Below are 6,658 nucleotides of genomic sequence, written 5' to 3'. Positions count from 1 at the left end.
GGTATAAACTTTCGAGAGCAGTGCCCGCGGTTATGTGGCAGATAGGAATTTGTTAATATCCGGTTGTAGAGAACTTGACACTTGACTTACTTAAAATGCATCAACCGTGTGTGTATCCGTGATGGTCTCTTTTCGGCGGAATCCGGGAAGTGAACACGGTCTTTGTGTTATGATGGTGCGTAAGTAGTTTCAGGATCACTTCTTGATCAGTTCTAGCTTCTCGACCGTCCCATTGCTTCTCTCCTCGCTCTTATTTGCGTATATTAGCCACCATATTTGCTTAGTGCTTGCTGCAACTCCACCTCATTCCCACTTCCTACCCATAAGCTTAAATAGTCTTGATCTCGCGGGTTTTGAGATTGCTGAGTCCTCGTGACTCACCAGATACTATCACAACAGTTGCAGGTGCCGATGATACCAGTGCAGGTGATGCAACCGAGCTTAGTTGGGAGCCCAACGAAGATCTTGGTCATTGCTATGTTTCGTTTCATGTTGACCGGTACTGGAGCCCAGTTGGGACGATCGGGGATCTAGCAGTTGGGTTATCTTCTTTTCTTTTGGCTTCGTCCGTAGTCGGACTATGTGTGTACTCTAAATGATGTATGAATTATATGTTCACTGTGTGAAGTGGCGATTGTAAGCCAACTCGTTATCCCATTCTTGTTCATTAATGGGATTGTGTGAAGATGACCCTTCTTGCTACAAAACCACCATGCGGTTATGCCTTGTGACGCCCCCAATTCAATCGTACACTAATCATACATGCAAACGTGTACGATCAAGATCAGGGGCTCACGGGAAGATATCACAACACAATTCTAAAAGTAAAATAATTCATACAAACATCATAATACAAGCCAGGGGCCTTGAGGGCTCGAATACAAGTGCTCGATCATAGACGAGTCAGCGAAAGCAACAATATTTGAGTACAGACATAAGTTAAACAAGATGCCATAAGATGGCTAGCACAAACTGAGATACAAATCGAAAGAGGCGGAGGCCTCCTGCCTGGGATCCTCCTAAACTACTCCTGGTCATCGTCAGCGGCCTGCACGTAGTAGTAGGCACCTCCAGTGTAGTAGGAGTCGTCGTCGAGGGTGGCGTCTAGCTCCTGGGCTCCAACGTCTGGTTGCGGCATCTGGGAAGAAGAGGGAAAAGGGGGAAAAGAAGGAGCAAAGCAACCGTGAGTACTCATCCAAAGTACTCGCAAGCAAGGATCTACACTACATATGCATGGGTATATGTGTAAAGACGCAATATCGATGGACTGAACTGCAGAATGCTAGAATAAGAGGGGGATAGCTAGTCCTATCGAAGACTACGCTTCTGGCAGCCTCCGTCTTGCAGCATGTAGAAGAGAGTAGATTGAAGTCCTCCAAGTAGCATCGCATAGCATAATCCTACCCGGCAATCCTCCCCTCGTCGCCCTATCGAAAAGCGATCACCGGGTTGTCTCTGGAACTTTTCTGGGTGTGTTTTATTAAGTATCTAGTTCTAGTTGTCATAAGGTCAAGGTACAACTCCGGGTCATCCTTTTACCAAGGGACATGGCTATTCGAATAGATAAACTTCCCTGTAGGGGTGCACCACATAACCCAACACGCTCGATCCCATTTGGCCGGACACACTTTCCTGGGTCATGCCCGGACTCAGAAGATCAACATGTTGCATCCCCACCTAGGCACAGGAGAGAGGTCAACACGCCGGTCTAAATCCTATGCACGCAGGGTCTGGGCCCATCGCCAATTGCACACCTGCACGTTGCGTACGCGGCCGGTGAGCAGACGTAGGAACCTTCATTACAAAGGAAGTAGCGTTACGCGGTCCAACCCGGCGCACGCCGCTCAGTCGCTGACGTCAAGAAGGCTTCGACTGATACCACGACGCCGAGTGCCCATAACTGTTCCCGCATAGTTGGTTAGTGTGTATAGGCCAATGGACAGATTTGGATCAAATACCAAGATCTCGTTAAGCGTGTTATTATGAAGTAACCGCGAACACCGACCAGGGCCAGGCCCACCTCTTGCCTAGGTGGTCTCAACCTGCCCTATCACTCCGCCACATAGTAACAGTCGGGGGCCGTCGGGAACCCAGGCCCACCTCTACCGGGATGGAGCCACCTGTCCTTTCAGCCCCTGTTGGGGATACACATGACAGGTAGGCCCACAAAGGGCCGAAGTATCATAAAGCATGGGGTCCACACAACATGTGGGTCCAGATAAATTTCATACAGACATACTATCCACTCGGATGACCATCAAGTCACTCGGACGACAAGAACCACTCGGAGCACCTGATCTCACTCGGATATGCGAAGACCAGCAGTCAACAAGGCACTCGAAGTATCATCTTAGTAGTAGGCTTACTTATAGCATTAACGCCCCCACTTTGTAACATAGGAGGTGAGGGGGCGGCGCACTCTATATAAGCCACCCCCACCACTAGACTAGGGGGCTCTTTTGTTCCATCTCTCTCTCTTTTCTCCATTAGTCTCAGGACTTAGCTCAGGCATGGGGATCCGTTCCTCTCTCTCACATACACATTGTAATCTCCGGATATATACTCAGATAAAACAAAGCCTCTCCGGAGCACGAGACGTAGGGTTGTTATCTCCACCATGAGAGGCCCGAACTCGCTACAACCACCGTGTCACCCATATGCATCTCGATAGATCATGCTCCGTTACCCTATACCTTATTATTGTTGAAATCATTCCCACGATAGTTGGTGCCCACCATGGGGCATGGCGTCTATCGAGCCATGATGCAAATGGTTTTGTTTCTTTGATCTTCGTCCGTCTATCCACAATCATCAATGGAGAGTTTGATCTAGGATGTTCCGGACATCACTCCATTTACAGGAGGATAAAATACTCCTCATCATGCGGAAGGATCAGGGAGTTGCTCATCTCACCTTTTCCTCTTCTATAATCAATCATTGATCTAACGATTGTTTGTTCTTCTTCTGTATGCACATGAGCTCATACAAAAGGATGCCTCCCTTTGCTCCAATTGAAGACTCGGCTCTCGGATGATGAAGCGCCGCTGTCCGCCCGACGTCATCTGCGATGCCGTCACCGAGCCGCCATGGACGCACAACCGCTAACGCTCGGCCCGATTCCTCGTCCAGTGGACCACAACGACCGGCGGGCGAACCAGCTCCTCGGGCGTCAAGGCTCAGCTACTGGCACTCGGCCTAGCTCTGCGGGCGTCGAAGCACGACTCCGACCAGTGCCGAGGTCTGAAACGCGGGCAGCAGTGCTCGCGTCGACCTCACCCTCTGCTGCGCCGGCCCGCGTGTCCGGTGCTGGAGCTGCGGCTAGCCACTGGTCCACTTCGTCGCCATCTCTAGCTGCCGACCGATTTCGGCCAGATCGGCATTTCCACTGCACCAGAGCTCTCCGAAGGCCAACCTGCATCCACGACTCTCCTTCTAACCCTTAATTCATGCCCATTTATTTCCTGCATGCAGGGGGTAAATGGCCGTGGGAAACGGAAACTTCCCTTACATGCATGAACGGTTTTAACTCTTCCTTATCAATTAACGTTAACACCATCTGCATGCAGATTAATTCGGCGTTGGACGTGGGCAACTCCGCCTGCACGCTTTGGATCAGGCCCGTTAAACGCTTGTGCGCTCGTGGGCACATCCACGTCGGACCTCACCAGCGCCTCCGAGCCCGGCCCTCCATGTCGGCCTTGCCTAGCTAGCTCCACAATGACTGGATCTCGGCCTAGCTGCCATTCACTCGGACGGGCGGGAGCACTCGGATGAGGCGTCCGCTTGGATAGGGCCCACTCGGCCGTGAGGTTGCTGGATTCACTCGGCCGGTCCTCCAGAGCAACGACAATGACCACTGCATTCAACTCGTCTGCGGCTCTACTCCATGCAGTGAACACACTCCTGGATTCATCTCCCTTCAGTGAACGTGGCGACAAGTCAGGGCGGCCCTCGACTGCGACAACTGCTTCCTCTGGCTAAACCTTCCCATGGAGTTTCACTCGACCACCACTTGCTTCATCATCAGTTCACTACAAAAAAATACCCTTCTCTGATACGTGTTTGTCACAGTAGTCGCGTTTTTTGTCATGCATGTACATCCATGACAAATTTATGACAGAATCAAGATAGTCATACATGTGCTGTCGTAGAAGTGTTCCATGACATTACCAAAATTATCATCACGGAAGTGTCCACTTCCATGACGATAAATCGTGCGTCACAGAAGTGCTTTCGTCAAGGGTGACCGACACGTGGCATCCACCATAACGGAACGCCGTTAAGCTATCGGGTCGGGTTTTGGATCTGATAACCCGTTAACAACCCCGACCAATGAGGATTTTCCACGTGTAAAATCATCATTGGCTAGAGGAAACACGTGTCGGCTCACCGTTGGGACAGATGTCATCCACTCATTGGACAGAAGGCGCCTATGATACGTCGACACGTGGCACGGCCCAACAGAGGCCCATTCCTGTGAAAAGGTCGGCCCGTTTGACTTGGTCAAAAGGTGGCGGGCCGGCCCATGTAAAGCTTGTTAACGGCCTGATCGCATATAGCCCATTTACAGCCCGCCAACCCAAAGCCCGTTACGCCCTATCCGAATTAGGCCCAGTAGCGTCATCTGGGCCACCCAATATGATTCCAGCCCGTTTTCACTTCTGGCCCATGAATGGCCCATGACGTCTTTCGGCCCATATGAGGCCCTATGTAACTCTTGATTAACGGCCCATGGTGATGAATAGTGTATTAGTTTACACCCATTAACGGCCCGTGGTGAAACTGGCCCGTAATGAACAGTGTATCACTTTATACCCATTAAGGGGCCATTATTCTGTTGGGCCGTTTCCAGCCCATGTTATCTTTCGGCCTTCTCAGGGCCCATTTATGCTTGGGCTCATTTCCAACATTCGTTTACTTACAACCCGTTACTGTCATTTTCTGCTTATGGGCCAAATTCAGCCTGTGGTTATAGTCGGCCCGTTTGTGGTCCGTTAACACGTTGGGCCGTTTTCATAGCGTCATGAAATACGGCCTATTAATGAAGCCCGTTATGGTCGGACCATGAACGGACGATTCCAACTCTAGCCCGTTTACGGCCATAATGCGGCCTATTATAGGCCCATGTTTGGCCAATCGATCATACTGCCCGTATAAGGCCCATTGATGATATGGCTCGTAGAAGGCCCATTGTTTCTATGACCCGTAGAAGGCCCACTGTTTATACGGCCCGTAGAAGGCCCACTATTTATATGGCCCATAGGTCCAGTGTCACTATGGTAAATATTAGCCAATGGTTATTGTGGCCTAGTTTTAAAAAATAGGTTATTGCAGCCACTAGCAAACCGCAGAAAAAGAACTACACTGACTACAAGCAAACAAATAAACAAGACACCAAGGAAATAAATAAGCAAGAAACTTACACTAGGCTATCACGGCTATTACACATATTACATCCACTGGGCATCAAAGTTCGCCACCAGTGCAAATATAGGGAACACAACAGCATATAAACACCGCAGCAAAACAAGTCCAGAACTGAAACCACTTCAGAAGAGCTCAAGAAACAATATCCTGGTTACCCATAATGCTGGCAAGATGCTTAGCAAGCTTATTAACTTTCTCTTGTTTGGCGCTTAAGTCCTCGAGCGCTTGCTGTTGCACCAGAAAGTATGCATGTGAATTCTGCAGGGACTTCCTCAGTCCTTCGGCTTCCTCTCGCATAGCATCTGATCGATGTCTTTCAACTTGAAGTTGAGACTCAAGAAGCCGAACTGATTCAGGCAACAAGTTCGAAGAGCTGGTGCCAGCAGTGGTAGCCAGTAACTCGAACACTACATCAAGACAGGACTTTGGGATTGTCTCAGTGTCCTCAATATAGTTTTATCAGCTTTCTTGGAGACCAATAGGGATGTCTCACTATCTTGAACCTTATCTACATTACTTCCTTTACCATTGCATAACAGGGTACTCTTCTCTAATATTCTATCTGCGTTCTAAAAGAGAAACAAACAAACACATCTCAGGTTTACAATGTAGTATATGAAACTCATTTTGGTAAACCAGTTCAGTAGTGAGGTGGACAGGATAACAGCATGAAACAACCATATATCTATGTAGTATGGTCACTGTATGGTCTATATCATTCTAGTTTATGTTGCCAAATGAAGATAGATACAATTCAAATCATATCTATTTAAGACAAAGCAGCATAGACAGAATATAAGTGTGGGAAACTACACAGCAATAACAACACTTGTAATGTGCATGGCATGAGAACATAACTGTTTATTCAATTGAAACTGAAATCAACATAGAGCAAGTTACAACAGCAAACAGCCAAACACATTGAAGAAACATGTTTAAAACATACCTGTTGCGCCATTGGAGTTTCAATTGCATCCTTCAAATTTGAAATTGGTTGGTACCAGTAAATACAGTGATGCAAGAGCAAAGTAGTATGAACCATAGCTACGGAACCTGACCTGAGAACAATTCTTCTTCTCCTTTAAGCGTTGACTTCGGGTTCGGAGTGGTGGTCCTCGTGATTTGGGCACTACACTGGGTGTCTATCTGCTAGGATTGGGGTTAGAAGGCGTGTAGGTGGTTCTTTGTCCAACTATGTAGGGGTACAATCTGCATGAGTGTGGGTTATGTG

This window comes from Triticum dicoccoides, chromosome 1B, assembly GCF_002162155.2.
Source record: "Triticum dicoccoides isolate Atlit2015 ecotype Zavitan chromosome 1B, WEW_v2.0, whole genome shotgun sequence".
NCBI lineage: Eukaryota > Viridiplantae > Streptophyta > Magnoliopsida > Poales > Poaceae > Triticum > Triticum dicoccoides.
This window is presented reverse-complemented; position numbering follows the sequence as displayed.